Genomic DNA, 14,813 nt, shown 5'->3' on the forward strand with positions numbered 1-14,813 from the left:
AAAAAGCACTTCCAGTGTTTTAATTACAGTGCAGGATTGCAGGTACAGTATCCTATTATTTAAAAATTCTGTGTGGTTTTACTTAAAAAAGTAAAAGAGACCCATTGCAATTTTAAGACAAAAAAGTGCTTGCTTCTTTTATACCATTATAGAATCAGAAATAAACATACACGATTTGTGTATATTTTGACAGCACAATGTTGAGATCAATTGACTGCCTGTTGAGTGAGTTTAGCCAGGGAAGGGATTATTCACTTTTTATTACAACACCATAAAATAAGTGAAACTTCGCATTTCAGTTTGTTATGAACCTGGCTAAAATTGTCTGTCCAGCCATTCATTTTCTGCCCGGTTTATCCAGTGTAGGGTTACTGGAAGCTCAGAGCCTATCTCAGCTGCACTGGGTGCCAACCTCACACATATCGGACTACAAATTATTCTAGATTAAAAAGTATTTAGTTAGTACTTCAAAATGCCCACATTGCTCAGAACGTTTCCTAATGTTTTAAAGCACAAGGTAAATACCTGAATTATACAATATTCAATCTGTTAAGCAAAATCTATAAACTCAAAAATGCACAATTAGCAGGGCTCCTGAAACAGAGTACTTAATGAAAACAAATCAGAAAACACTAAGTTTGCATTATTTGATAGATAGATAGATAGATAGATAGATAGATAGATAGATAGATAGATAGATAGATAGATAGATAGATAGATAGATAGATAGATAGATACTTTATTAATCCCCAAGTAATATTAAATTAAAGAGTGCTAACAATGCAGGTATAACAGACAGACAATAACTTTGTATAATATTAACGTTTACCCCACCCCCCATCCCCCGGGTGGAATTGAAGAGTCGCATAGTGTGGGGGAGGATACAATCTCCTCAGTCTGTCAGTGGAGCAGGGCAGTGACAGCAGTCTGTCGCTGAAACTGCTCTTCTGTCTGGAGATGATACTGTTCAGTGGAAGCAGTGGATTCTCCATGATTGACAGGAGCCTGCTCAGTGCCCGTCGCTCTGCCACGGATGTCAAACTGTCCAGCTCCATGCCTACAACAGAGCCTGCCTTCCTCACCAGTTTGTCCAGGCGTGAGGCGTCCCTCTTCTTTATGCTGCCTCCCCAGGACACCACCACGTAGAAGAGGGTGCTCGCCACAACCGTCTGATAGAACATCTGCAGCATCTTATTGCAGATGTTGAAGGACGCCAGCCTTCTAAGGAAGTATAGCCGGCTCTGTCCTTTCTTACACAGAGCATCAGTATTGGCAGTCCAGTCCAATTTATCATCCAGCTGCACTCCCAGGTATTTATACGTCTGCACCATCTGCACACAGTCACCTCTGATGATCACGGGGTCCATGAGGGGCCTGGTCCTTCTAAAATCCACCACCAGCTCCTTGGTTTTGCTGGTGTTCAGTTGTAGGTGGTTTGAGTCGCACCACTTAACAAAGTCCTTGATTAGGTTCCTAGACTCCTCCTCCTGCCCACTCCTGATGCAGCCCACGATAGCAGTGTCGTCAGCAAACTTTTGCACGTGGCAGGACTCCGAGTTGTATTGGAAGGCCAATGTATATAGGCTGAACAGGACCGTAGAAAGTACAGTCCCCTGCGGCACTCCTGTGTTGCTGACAACAATGTCAGACCTGCAGTTCCCGAGACGCACATACTGAGGTCTGTCTGTAAGATAGTCCACGATCCATGCTACCAGGTACGAATCCACTCCCATCTCTGTCAGCTTGTCCCTAAGGAGCAGAGGTTGAATGGTGTTGAAGGTGCTAGAGAAGTCCAGAAACATAATTCTTACACCACCGCTGCCTCTGTCCAAGTGGGAGAGGGATTGGTGTTGCATATAGATGATGGCATCCTCCACTCCCACCTTCTCCTAGTATGGGAACTGCAGAGGGTCGAGGGCGTGGCGGACCTGTGGCCTCAGGTGGTGAAGCAGCAAGTGGAGATTTTAACATTTACACGTCTAGAGTTGCACCACCTTGTATTGACATAGAGAGCGAGTCCTTCACCTTTCCGCTTCCCGCAGGTACTTGCGTCTCTGTCCGCTCTAACTGTGCTAAACCCGGGTAGCTCCACGTTAGCATCTGGGATGTTAGTTGTTAGTCACGTTTCACAAAAAACACAACAAACTGCATTCTCTGTAGGTCCCGACATTTTTCACCAGTGCAGCCAGTTCGTCGATCTTATTTGGTAGTGAGTTCAAATTTCCCAGGATCACAGTAGGCACTGAAGGCTTGTATCTCCACTTTTTCGCTAGACACTTGGCTTTTATCTTAGCACCGACTCTGCTGCCACGATACCGCCTTCTTACCTCGTCAGGCAAATAGGGAACCACGCCGGTGCAGGCATTTGTTCTCAGCTCTTGAAGTTGACTTCTTGAATAGACAAGTCTCGGCATGCAAAAATCCATGTCCAAGTAGCAAAAAGTAGTAAAAAGTGTCTAGGGAACGAGTTCACATAAAAGAAAGTGGTATTAGTGAACAGTGAAATTGAGAAAAATAGAGAAAAAAGGTAGAAAGATAAAGTCATACACGGAGATGCTAGAAAGGCTGCCACTCATGGCGGCGCCTGAGTCATGTTGTTTTTTTTGAAAACAAAAGTTTGCATTTTTAAACAAAGTAATGTTTATTATTTGAATGAGAACATTTGTGAAGTCAGGTACTGATGTTGGACAAGAAGGCATTGCTCACAATCTGTGTCTCAGTTCCTCCTAAAAGTGTTCAATAGGTTTGAGGTCAGGGCTCTGTAAAGGCCACTCAAACTCCTCCACACAAAACCCATCATACCAAGCCTTTACAGACCTGGACTTGTGCACAGGGCCACAGTCATGTTCGAACAAAAAAGAGCCTTACCCGAGCTGTTGCCACAAACATGGGAGCATACAGTTGTTTAAATATCTTAGTATACTGTAGCATTAACATTACCCTTCACTGGACTCAAGTAGCCTAAGTCATACACTGAAAAACAGCGCCAAGACCAACATTCCTCCTCCACCAACCTTTACAGCAGGCAATGTGCAGTCCAGAAGGTAGCTTTCTCCTGGCATCCACTAAACCCAGATTCATCCATCAGACTGCCAGACAGTGAAGCATGATTCATCACTCCAGAGAACAAATTTCCCACCACTCCAGAGTCACCAGTCGACACATAGCATCCCGCATAGTGATCTTAAGATTTTGTGCAGATGCTCAGTCACGGAAATCCATTTCATAGAGTTCCTGACCACCAGTTCTTGTACTGATGTTGCTTCCTGAGGAAGTATGGAAGGAACTCTGTTGTTAGTAATGAAATAGAGAAGTGGTGATTTTTATGCACTATGTAATTCAGCACTCGGTGAACCTGCATGGTCTACCACTTCGTGGCTGAGCTTTTGTTGCTCCTAGCTTTCAGGATAGATTTACCTGATTTACACAGAATAATTTCTCAGCTGAAACCCTCCACCTGCGTCCTTGACCCAATACCAACAAGTTTTTTCAAAGAAGTATCGGGAGTGCTAATTGATAATATTCTTGACATAGTAAATTCGTCATTAGATATTAGATTAAGACTGCTGTAGTTAAAACCCTACTCAAGAAAAATAATCTTGATCCCTCTGCTTTTGAAAATTTTAGACCCATCTCTAACCTGCCTTTCTTAAGTAAAATTCTAGAGAAGGCAGTCATTATGCAGTTAAATGACCACCTCAATAAACATGCTATTCTTGATAAATTTCAATCAGGTTTTAGAACAAATCACAGCACAGAAACTGCACTCGTTAAAGTAGTAAATGACTTGCGGGTAAATGCAGACAGACGCCATTTATCTGTTCTCATCTTCCTAGATCTGAGTGCTGCATTTGACACCATTGATCACAATATTCTTAGAAATCGCCTTAGTCAATGGGTGGGCCTCTCTGGCAGTGTCTTAAATTGGTTTGAATCCTACCTGGCAGGGAGAAACTTCTTCGTTAGATGTGGTAATTACAACTCAAAGACACATGATATCCTATATGGTGTTCCACAAGGCTCTATCCTGGGTCAGCTGCTTTTCTCAATCTACATGCTTCCGTTAGGTCAGATTATCTCAGGGCACAACGTGAGCTACCACAGCTATGCTGGTGACACGCAGCTGTATTTATCAATAGCACCTGATGACCCCAATTCCCTAGATTCACTAACAAAAAGTCTTACTTGTATTTCTGAGTGAATGAATAGTAATTTTCTCAAGCTAAATAAAGAGAAAACTGAAATTTTAGTGATTGGCAATAATGGATACAATGAGGTTATTAGAAATAAACTCGATGCATTAGGATTAAAAGTCAAGACGGAGGTAAAAAACTTAGGGGTAACTGTTGACTAACCTGAATTTTAAATCACATATTAATCTGATCACTAGGACAGCATTTTTCTCACTTAAGAAACATAGCAAAAGTTAGACGTCTTATATCATTGAAAGATGCTGAGAAATTAGTTCACGCTTTTGTTTTCAGTCAACTAGATTACTGTAACGCACTCCTCTCTGGACTACCCAAAAAAGACATAAATCGTTTACAACTAGTGCAGAATGCAGCTGCTAGATTCCTAACCAGGAAAAGAAAATCCGAGCACATTTCTCCAGTTTTGATGTCACTACACTGGTTACCTGTGTCATTCAGAATTGACTTTAAAATACTACTTATGGTTTATAAAGCCTTAAATAATCTCGCTCCATCTTATATATCGGAATGTCTGACACCTTATATTCCAAATCGTAACCTTAGATCCTCAAACGAGTGTCTGCTTTGAATTCCAAGAGCTAAACTTAAAAGAAGTGGTGAGGCGGCCTTCTGCTGTTATGCACCTAAAATCTGGAATAGCCTGCCAATAGGAATTCGCCAGGCTAATACAGTGGAGCACTTTAAAAAAACTGCTGAAAACACATTACTTTAACATGGCCTTCTCATAACTTCACTTTAATTTAATCCTGATACTCTGTATATTCAATTCATTATAATAACTGTTCATGGTGCTCTAAAATCCATACTAACCCCTACTTTCTCTTCTGTTTCTTTTCCCGGTTTTTTGTGGTGACGACTTGTGCCACCACCACCTAATCAAAGCATCATGATGTTCCTACATTGATGGATTGAAAGCCAGAAGTCTGCATGGCCATCATCATCAAGTCCTTCCAGTGGGAACCCTAAATACAAAGAGGACTGTTTAATTTATGTTAGGCAGAATGCCCAGAGGGGGCTGGGCGGTCTCATGGTCTGGAACCCCTACAGATTTTATTTTTTTTCTCTCCAGCTGTTTGAAGTTTTTTTTGTTTTTTCTTTCCCCCCTGGCCATCGGACCTTACTTTTACTCTATGTTAATTAGTGTTGTCTTATTTTAATTCTTACTTTGTCTTGTATTTTTCTTTTCTTCATCGTGTAAAGCACTTTGAGCTACATTATTTGTATGAAAATGTGCTATATAAATAAATGTTGTTGTTGTTGTTCACTTCACAACAGTAGCACTTTATAGTTGACCATTTCCAAAGGTGGAACTCTATGACAGCTCCATGTTTAAAGTAGAGGACTGCATGGTATTAGATTTTCAGTCCCGGTTGCAGGCAATCCCAACAAAATTCAATCCTATTTCCACCTGCTCCTGGCCATAGTTTGATTCTTCTCCGGACCACATTGCTGTTTTCCCCTTTAAAAGGCATTTGGCTTAAGCACAAGTGGATTCTTAAAACAGCAGAATTAAGGGAGTTTGGGGAAATACTATATAGATGTGAGCACATTTGTTTATGACTGTTTTTTCTTGTTCACAATACAATCACAGTTGATCTATTGATACCCTTTAAAAAAAATAAACTGATGAATAGGTATAGGGTGAGAAGATGTCCTCTTTTTCTCAGTAATGCCCTCTGTTTGAGACCTAAAACAGTGATCTGGCTTATATTTATAGAATCCTTAAAAATGTCCTGTATTTTGACCGTTACTAAGACTGTGTAAATAAACAGCAGACCTACAAATTTTGTACAAAAAAAAAGAGAAAGAAATAAAGAAGAGCAGGAATTTGTCCTCATCCATCTGTCATATATGGATGTTTGAGACAATTTTCTTTCAGCAACATCACCACATTTTTGCTATACTGTATTCTAAATATTTGTCATTATCTTGTATGATATCTTGCACTCTACTACTGCTAATAAAGTTTTTTTTAGTATAGAATGCAATATGAACTATGAAATAGCAAACTTCTAAAGGGCCCCCAAATCCCAAACATGTGAATACTTAGGACAAACTGCTCCCCCAACAGAAAAAAACTGGGACTTATTTTGTCACTATATCTGCGACTCTGATAGAAAAATAAACTGTTTATAAGAAACCACCACAGCTTTGCAAAAATGATTATACTCTAGATACAATCCTTCTAAGCAGAAGGAAGCCGACAATGAGGATGGGGTGGAAATAACAGAGGAAAGTGAGAGTCTAAATAAAACAAATTAAGAGGAGGAGAAATAATGTAAATGGTTAGCTAACCTTTATAAGTAAAAATTGAAAGAAATAGAAAATAAAAAGGATACAGTCCAACAACATAAATGTTAAAATGGCAGAGCTTTAACAGGTGGTAATACTGACAAATGAGATAGTGAGAGCTGCCGAAAATCAAATTAAAATTCCATGGAGTAAACAAACAGATTCTTAAGATGGAGCCTTTTTGAATTTGAAAATTCTAACATATTCATTGGGATTTAAAAAATATAATGTAAGAGACCATTACACAAAATTCCGGAAACAGAAAGAAAACATGATTGACCTGGCAAACACTCACTGAAGGTTTTTATCATCAATTTGATATGTTTCAGAAAGACCAGAACTTTCAAGACAACCTCAGAAATGAGGGCTGCATATAATGCTATTAAGCAGCAACTCTGCATTGTAAGCATTCAACATAGTGTTATCCACCCAGTTAACCTCAGGGATGTGTCTGAAAGTTACAGTCACAAATACAAGTCACCTGAGGAAGTGGCTGGGGGAACACCAGCATATTTCAAAGTTGTTTGTTTACGATGCGATAAACCAAAAAAAGGTCAATCAAAAGCAATAATGGAAATTTTACATATCCAAAGATGTCTTCTTTCAAATAAATTATAGGTTTCCATGTTGTCTGCTGTCGTCATCATTAAAATATGCGATTTGCAAATGTATGCTCTGAGATGAGCAGTGTGTCACAGCTGAGTTAGTCTAAGTTTATCAAATATAACTCTTATGTTGAGCTGCATAGAGTTAAAGGCCCATCCCCATTGGCTAGATTAGGTTCAGAACATTCTAATGATGTATAGTAATAAATGATTGGTCATTTGTACAACATGTCACAGCTGTGCACAAACGGCAACAAATGTAATGCCTATGTAACGTCTCAACTTTATGCACCATTATGCACAAAGCTTTAGTTAAGAGTCTAAAGAAAGTTTTGACTTTATTGTGAATGACATGTTTGATGAAGGACTCGAGGATATGCTTGATTTGTAAATACTGTTTAGTATGAATATATGAAGCAGTGCAGCATGCACTTTAAGCATCATGGATTCAATTACCATACACAGAAGCTTTCTGCAGCTTGTGTATTCTACTGTAGCTTTCTCAGCAGAGCTCTTTCAATTTCAACTTAAAAGTACACTGGCAATGTTTCTTAGTGTACTGATGAGTAATTGTTATGCTTTACTTGTACTTTACGAACTTTCACGCAAAGACCCGTATGTCTCTCATGCATGTCTCTCGAGCATATGAAGAGTAAACAGGAAAAAAAAAACACACAAAAAAAAATCCACTGAGGGAATAAAGCGCCATGCAGTAACAGTTTCTGCTTGCTTCGTCACCCCCTAAACACCACCACCAACACCAATCCTGTCAGGAAGGGAGAAATGATCAAGATTACAAAAGGGAAATTAAACTGAACAGATTAAAGATTGAAGAGAGTGCAACTGGAAACGGGATAAAATGTCTTACAAGGCTGTGTGGAAAAGATTGTTTACTTGAAGATTTTAAGTGATATAAAGTGTTTGTGTATATTTCTAAAAAATAAACAAAATTATAATTGCAATACTTGTTTTGAGAAATTGTTTAGGTGCAAGAGAAAACTGTATAACTGTGCAATGCTATAAGATATGACATCGGCATAATGATAGCTGACAGACTGGGACACAAAATAAACTTCATTCCAGGGCTGTATATCATAAAATGTCTTGGTTACTTACTGTAAAATCCAGTTTTTTGAAAAGAAATCCCTTAAGCACTTTTTTTTGTGGTGACACAGTCCCAAAAGGATTTTTCAAAGAAGTCTCCAATGTACTCATTGATTGTGTAGTTCACATACTTAACTCATCACTGGATACTGGGGTCTTCCCAGACTGTCTAAATACTACAGCAGTGTATCCCCTGCTCAAGAGAAATAAACTTGATTCCACTCTCCTTGACAACTTTAGACCTATTTCTAACCAGTCTTTTTAAGTTAAATTCTAGAAAAAATATTTTAGCAGCTAAATGATTAATTGAACAAACATTCTATTCTTGATACATTGTAATAGGGTTTTAGAAAAAATCACAGTACAGAAACTCAACTACTTAAAAGTAGTAAATGACTTGCAGACTAATGATGACACAGGCCAGATATATGTTCTTCTCCTCTTAGACCTGAGCGCAGCATTTGACATCACAGACCACTGTATTCTTAAAAATCACATTAGACAATGGGCGGGTCTCTTGGGCAGTGTCTTAAACTGATTTCAGCCTTATATAACATGTAAGAAATTCTTTATTAGTCAGTGATTGTAGTTCTGGGATACATGACATTGTATACAGTGTATCGCAAGGATTTTATTCTAGGCCTGCTGCTTTTTTGTTTAATCTACATGCTTCCATTAGGGCAAAATATTCTGAAACACAAGGTGGACTACCACAGTTATACAGATGATATGCAACTTTACTTATCTATAACACCTGATGACCCTAAAACACTGGATCCAATATCTTACTTGTATTTCTGATTGAATGAGTAGTAATTTTCTCAAGCTAAACAAGGAAAAAACAGAGGTCTTCGTGTTATATGGATATAGTGAAGGTGTTAGAAATAAATTTGATTCTTTTCTATTAAAAGTCAAGGTGGCGGTAAAGAATTTATATGTAATCATGGACTCTGCCCTTTAGTTTAAACTGCATGTTAATCATATTGCTATAGCAGCATTTTTCCATTTAAGGAATACTGCAAAAATTAGAAAGTTGCACTTTTGTTTCAAGTCAACTAGATTACTATAATGTACTACTAACAGGAGTACCTCAGAAAGACATATCAGTTGAAATTAGTTCACAATGCAGCAGCAAGTATCTTAACCAAACCAACAAAATGTGAGCACATCTCACTAGTCTTAGCATCATTATATTGGCTAATCATGACCATTACATTGGCTAACCATACTGATTTATGTTTTGTAACTTATTTATTATTTTTACCTAATTTAACCCATTTTTTGTGTTGTAACTATTTCTTTGACATTCTGTAAAAGCATTTTGAATTACATTCTGTGTATGAAAATGTCCTATATAAATGTTGCTGGTGATGGTGTTGTTACAAGGAAATCCTGAATAAAATCTGATGCAGTCTGCAAGAAACCTGCACCTTGGGAGAAGATTTGTTTTCCCTCAAAACAATGACACCACACATAAAGTGAAAGCTACACAGTAATAATTTAAAAACAACAATGTTAAAGTCCTGGAATGGCCGAGTCATAGTCTTTTACAACTGTGTCAAAGTAAGGAAACGTACCTAACTGGCTGAAAACCTCAGAGTAATGAAAATTTGGTTCTACTCTTAGGAGAGGCAGAATATTTGATCACTTTTCTTAATTTAGTAAGCTACTCTAACATCACCAGGATTTAGGAGAGTTCGTAACCTGTCCTAGCTTGCTCAGAGCAACCAGAAGATGACGTTAAGGCAGGGATCAGCACACACATCCCAAAAAAGGCAGACTTTTTTGGAAATTCTGGAAAACAATGAATCAATAAAGAGATAAGTCATTGGATATAGATGGAGTAATAGTTGGAGAAAATCTTGCAGGTTATGTGATCAAACCAAATACGCTGAGAAGTTATGTACTGTCAGCCGAAATGAAAATGTTGCTAATGTTACATGTAAAATGCAGCTTTGCGATATCAACAATTTGGGCATGTCACAACCAACCATTTTTCAAACTCTACACCAAGACTTTGAATGCCCTTACAATGCATGAAGTAATGGACAGATTATACAATTTCTCATGTAAGGTCATTTTAAAGCAAGCTGCATTCATACAAATCGGCACACTCAAAGACCACTGCCCCAAGTGTAGATGAGCATGCATATGTGAATTGCATGCAATATCGCAGTATCAACACCCAGGTGGTCATGGATACAAACTGTACTGTAGTAGATGGCATGTTACCATGACGAAATAGGGGCTGGATGGGTGATTGACAGGAAAATATAACCCAAGTATGCTGAGATTGAATTCCATGAACCATTGGAACATTTGCATTACATTTTACAACCTTGGGAAGGTACAAGAAGGCTGGTGAAGACTTCTGGGGAATTGGATAAACAGAACCTTACAGAAGATAAGGGGAGGACCACTAGAAAGACACTGTACAACACACTGGAAGAGGATGGGGAACACTAGAAGGGTGAACAAGACATATAGCCATGGTTAGTTTCGGAATAACTGTGACTTTACAAGGCACTTCCCAGAGCCATAAATGTGGGAAGGTGATTTTTCTGAAAATATAGTATCTGAAAGTATGAAAAGTATGCTTGGTATTGGGCTTAAACTCTGTGTGTGTGGCTTATTACAGTATTACAGATGATGTCGTTGCGAAGTGGCAATTACGTGCAGCTTAGCAAACTATCCTACCTTATTATGTTTTCTGTGTTCTTCTTGTTCAATATTATTATTCTTTTCATCTTTGTGGTGATGCTGTAGTGTTAACATCAGAAAAGTACACAGCGTCATCATGAAAGGAAGGAAACTACAAAAATTTCATCATGTGCACCATTCGCAGCTTAGGCTGCAGTACAATTATAAAATCATTCATTCTCAAATGTGAACTCTTACTCCTAGCTGGGAGTAAGAGTAGGATGATTCATAAATACTTCTCATGTCCTACTCTACTCTGAGGTAGGACAAATTCATATCCTAGTCTGTCTTTTAGTACAATTCCTTGGAGTAATTACATGCCCAGATCTCAGTCCAGTTGAGGATTTGTAGCTACACTTGAAAAAGGCTGTTCACTCACGATCTCCATGAAACTTGACAGAGCTTGAGTAGTTCTGCAAAGAAAGACTGGGAAAAAATTGCAGTGTCCATATGTAAAAAGTCTGATAGAGGCCTATACAGTGGATCCTTGGGTCACAACCGTAATTCGTTCCAAAACTCTGGTCGCAACCCGATTTGGTCGTGACCTGAAGTAATTAGGATTTATGTAAAAACAATTAATCCGCTCTGGACTGTACGAGCCCTTAAACCCGTTGGTAATGTTACTGATGAGCACGACAGGGAGGCACTACAATGGAGCAATCGGATGGTGCAAAAAGTGTCAAGTGCTTTTATTAAAATCAACAAAACAACAATCAAAAACAAAGTCCAAATTAAATAAAGTGCAGTGCTTTCAGAATCCTTCAATAAATAAATGATCCCATAAAAACAGAAGTGAAGTGGAGGTTAAAATCCAATAGAAAAAAGTCTTCATTAGATACAACGAGGTAAAAACGATGCTCAATGCAGTCTCTTTAAAAACAAGCCCGGTGCATTCTTTAACTGCCTTCTTGGCCTCACACGGCCCGCTGTCTCTCTCTCGCGCTCTTCCTCTCTCGCTGCACAGGGAATGCACAAGGAGAGACTGAACACATGCGGAAATCATCGGCGCATACAAACAGGAAGGGAAACTGGCTTGCTCGTTACCCAAGTGTGTGGTCGTGAACAGATTCAAAAGTTTGGCGAACTTTATTGGTCGTAACCCGATTTGTACGTGGTCCGAGACGTTCGTGACCCGAGGTTCCACTGTACATACAAATTTGAGGCTGAAATTGCTGCCAAATGTGCATTCACTACTTACTGAGTTGAAGGGGTGAATACTTGGGTGATCAATTAATTTGAAAAGTGTACTAAATTAACTACAAATATAAACCAAAGATCTGTTTTCAATTTGACATTAAAGAGTATTTCTTCTGTTGATCAATGTGTATAATAATACAATGTAAAAGCTTCTAAGGGGATGAATACTTTTTAGAGGCACTGCATGTAGCCTAATAAGTATGATAGCATTAAGCTAGCTAATGAGAACATGTTTTTGAACACAGCAAAGTATTGGACACAAATGGAAAAGTACTGTCTGTGAGTACTTTGAGTATGAAGTTGAAATATGTAAACCCATAGGTGGTCATGTTTGTGAAGCTCAAATTAGAGGAAAAGAACAGCTTAACGTAAAATGTAAAACAGTTTTCATTAAAATGTTTATAAAGCAGCTCAGAAGAGTAACACACTGAAATATCAATAATTTAATCTGAAGGTACAGTGCATCCAGAAAGTATTCACAGCGCATCACTTTTTCCACATTTTGCTATGTTACAGCCTTATTCCAAAATGGATTAAATTCATTTTTTTCCTCAGAATTCTACACACAACACCCCATCCATAATGACAACGTGAAAAAAGTTTACTTGAGGTATTTGCAAATTTATTAAAAATAAAAAAATTGAGAAAGCACATGTACCTAAGTATTCACAGCCTTTGCCATGAAGCTCAAAATTGAACTCAGGTGCATCCTGTTTCCCCTGATCATCCTTGAGATGTTTCTGCAGCTTAATTGGAGTCCACCTGTGGTAAATTCAGTAGATTGGACATGATTTGGAAAGGCACACACCTGTCTATATAAGGTCCCAACAGTTGACAGTTCATGTCAGAGCACAAACCAAGCATGAAGTCAAAGGAATTGTCTGTAGACCTCCGAGACAGGATTGTCTCGAGGCACAAATCTGGGAAAGGTTACAGAAACATTTCTGCTGCTTTGAAGGTCCCAAAGAGCACAGTGGCCTCCATCATCCGTAAGTGGAATAATAATAATAATAAGGAAGAAGTTCGAAACCACCAGGACTCTTCCTAGAGCTGGCCAGCCATCTAAACTGAGCAATCAGGGGAGAAGGGCCTTAGTCAGGGAGGTGACCAAGAACCCGATGGTCACTCTGTCAGAGCTCCAGAGGTCCTCTGTGGAAAGAGGAGAACCTTCCAGAAGGACAACCATCTCTGCAGCAATCCACCAATCAGGCCTGTATGGTAGAGTGGCCAGACGGAAGCCACTCCTTAGTAAAAGGCACATGGCAGCCCGCCTGGAGTTTTCCAAAAGGCACCTGAAGGACTCTCAGACCATGAGAAAGAAAATGCTCTGGTCTGATGAGACAAAGATTGAACTCTTTGGTGTGAAAGCCAGGTGTCACGTTTGGAGGAAACCAGGCACCGCTCATCACCAGGCCAATACCATCCCTACAGTGAAGCATGGTGGTGTCAGCATCATGCTGTGGGGATGTTTTCAGCGGCAGGGACTGGGAGACTAGTCAGGATAAAGGGAAAGATGACTGCAGCAATGTACAGAGACACCCTGGATGAAAACCTGCTCCAGAGCGCTCCTGACTTCAGACTGGGGCGACGGTTCATCTTTCAGCAGGACAACGACCCTAAGCACACAGCCAAGATATCAAAGGAGTGGCTTCAGGACAACCCTGTGAATGTCCTTGAGTGGCCCAGCCAGAGCCCAGACTTGAATCTGATTGAACATCTCTGGAGAGATCTTAAAATGGCTGTGCACCGACGCTTCCCATCCAACCTGATGGAGCTTGAGAGGTGCTGCAAAGAGGAATGGGCGAAACTGGCTAAGGATAGGTGTGCCAAGCTGGTGGCATCATATTCAAAAGTACTTGAGGCTGTAATTGCTGCCAAAGGTGCATCAACAAAGTATTGAGCAAAGGCTGTGAATACTTATGTACATGTGATTTCTTAGTTTTTTTATTTTTAATAAATTTGCAAAAACCTCAAGTAAACTTTTTTCACGTTGTCATTATGGGGCGTTGTGTGTAGAATTCTGAGGAAAAAAATGAATTTAATCCATTTTGGAATAAGGCTATAACATAACAAAATGTGGAAAAAGTGAGGCGCTGTGAATACTTTCCGGATGCACTGTATGTGTAACTTTAAATAAAAAAGTAGTAAATGTAAACAAAGCTTCTGGGAAAACAGTAGCAAAAATAAGTTACAGTTAACACAATACTAAAAATATCAACTTCAATACAATACACACACAAAAATAAGGATCAGAACATTTCATAAATAAAAACTCCAGCGACATAATCATAACTAGACTGCCCTTGATGGTGTGCAGCTGTTCAAAGTAACACAAGGGACCAAGTACACTACAGAAAATGGATAAGTAGATTTCTTTTAATGGTTTGTCTATTAAAAGTCTTTGTACAATGTCCTTGAGTGTCAAGACATACATTATTTTTACAACTGTACTGTGATTTCATCATATTTGCATATTTCTATGTTGGTAAGGTCTTGTTAAATAATTTATTGTTAACAGATCACAGTATGATCACCAATTTGGTTAAAGATGAAACTTGAAACTTTTTTCTTTTATTTTTTTTTTGGAAAACTAGGGGGCTCTGCCCCCTGCTCACTTTGCTCGCCCAGCGCTGGGTTTGGTTTACCGGATATACAATTTAAAGAGATTGTTATTTTCATGGGAATTGTTACATATGCATTATTT

The 14,813-nt window shown here is 39.0% G+C and overlaps 1 protein-coding gene across 4 annotated transcripts in view; it reads right to left on the minus strand.

The window, feature by feature from the left end:
• ralgapa2 (Ral GTPase activating protein catalytic subunit alpha 2) overlaps nt 1–14,813 on the minus strand; it is a 789,870-nt gene that overhangs the window by 350,797 nt on the left and 424,260 nt on the right. The gene's annotated exons all lie outside the window — the stretch shown is intronic.

This window comes from Erpetoichthys calabaricus, chromosome 3 (genome assembly GCF_900747795.2).
Source record: "Erpetoichthys calabaricus chromosome 3, fErpCal1.3, whole genome shotgun sequence".
Classification (NCBI taxonomy): Eukaryota; Metazoa; Chordata; class Cladistia; order Polypteriformes; family Polypteridae; genus Erpetoichthys; species Erpetoichthys calabaricus.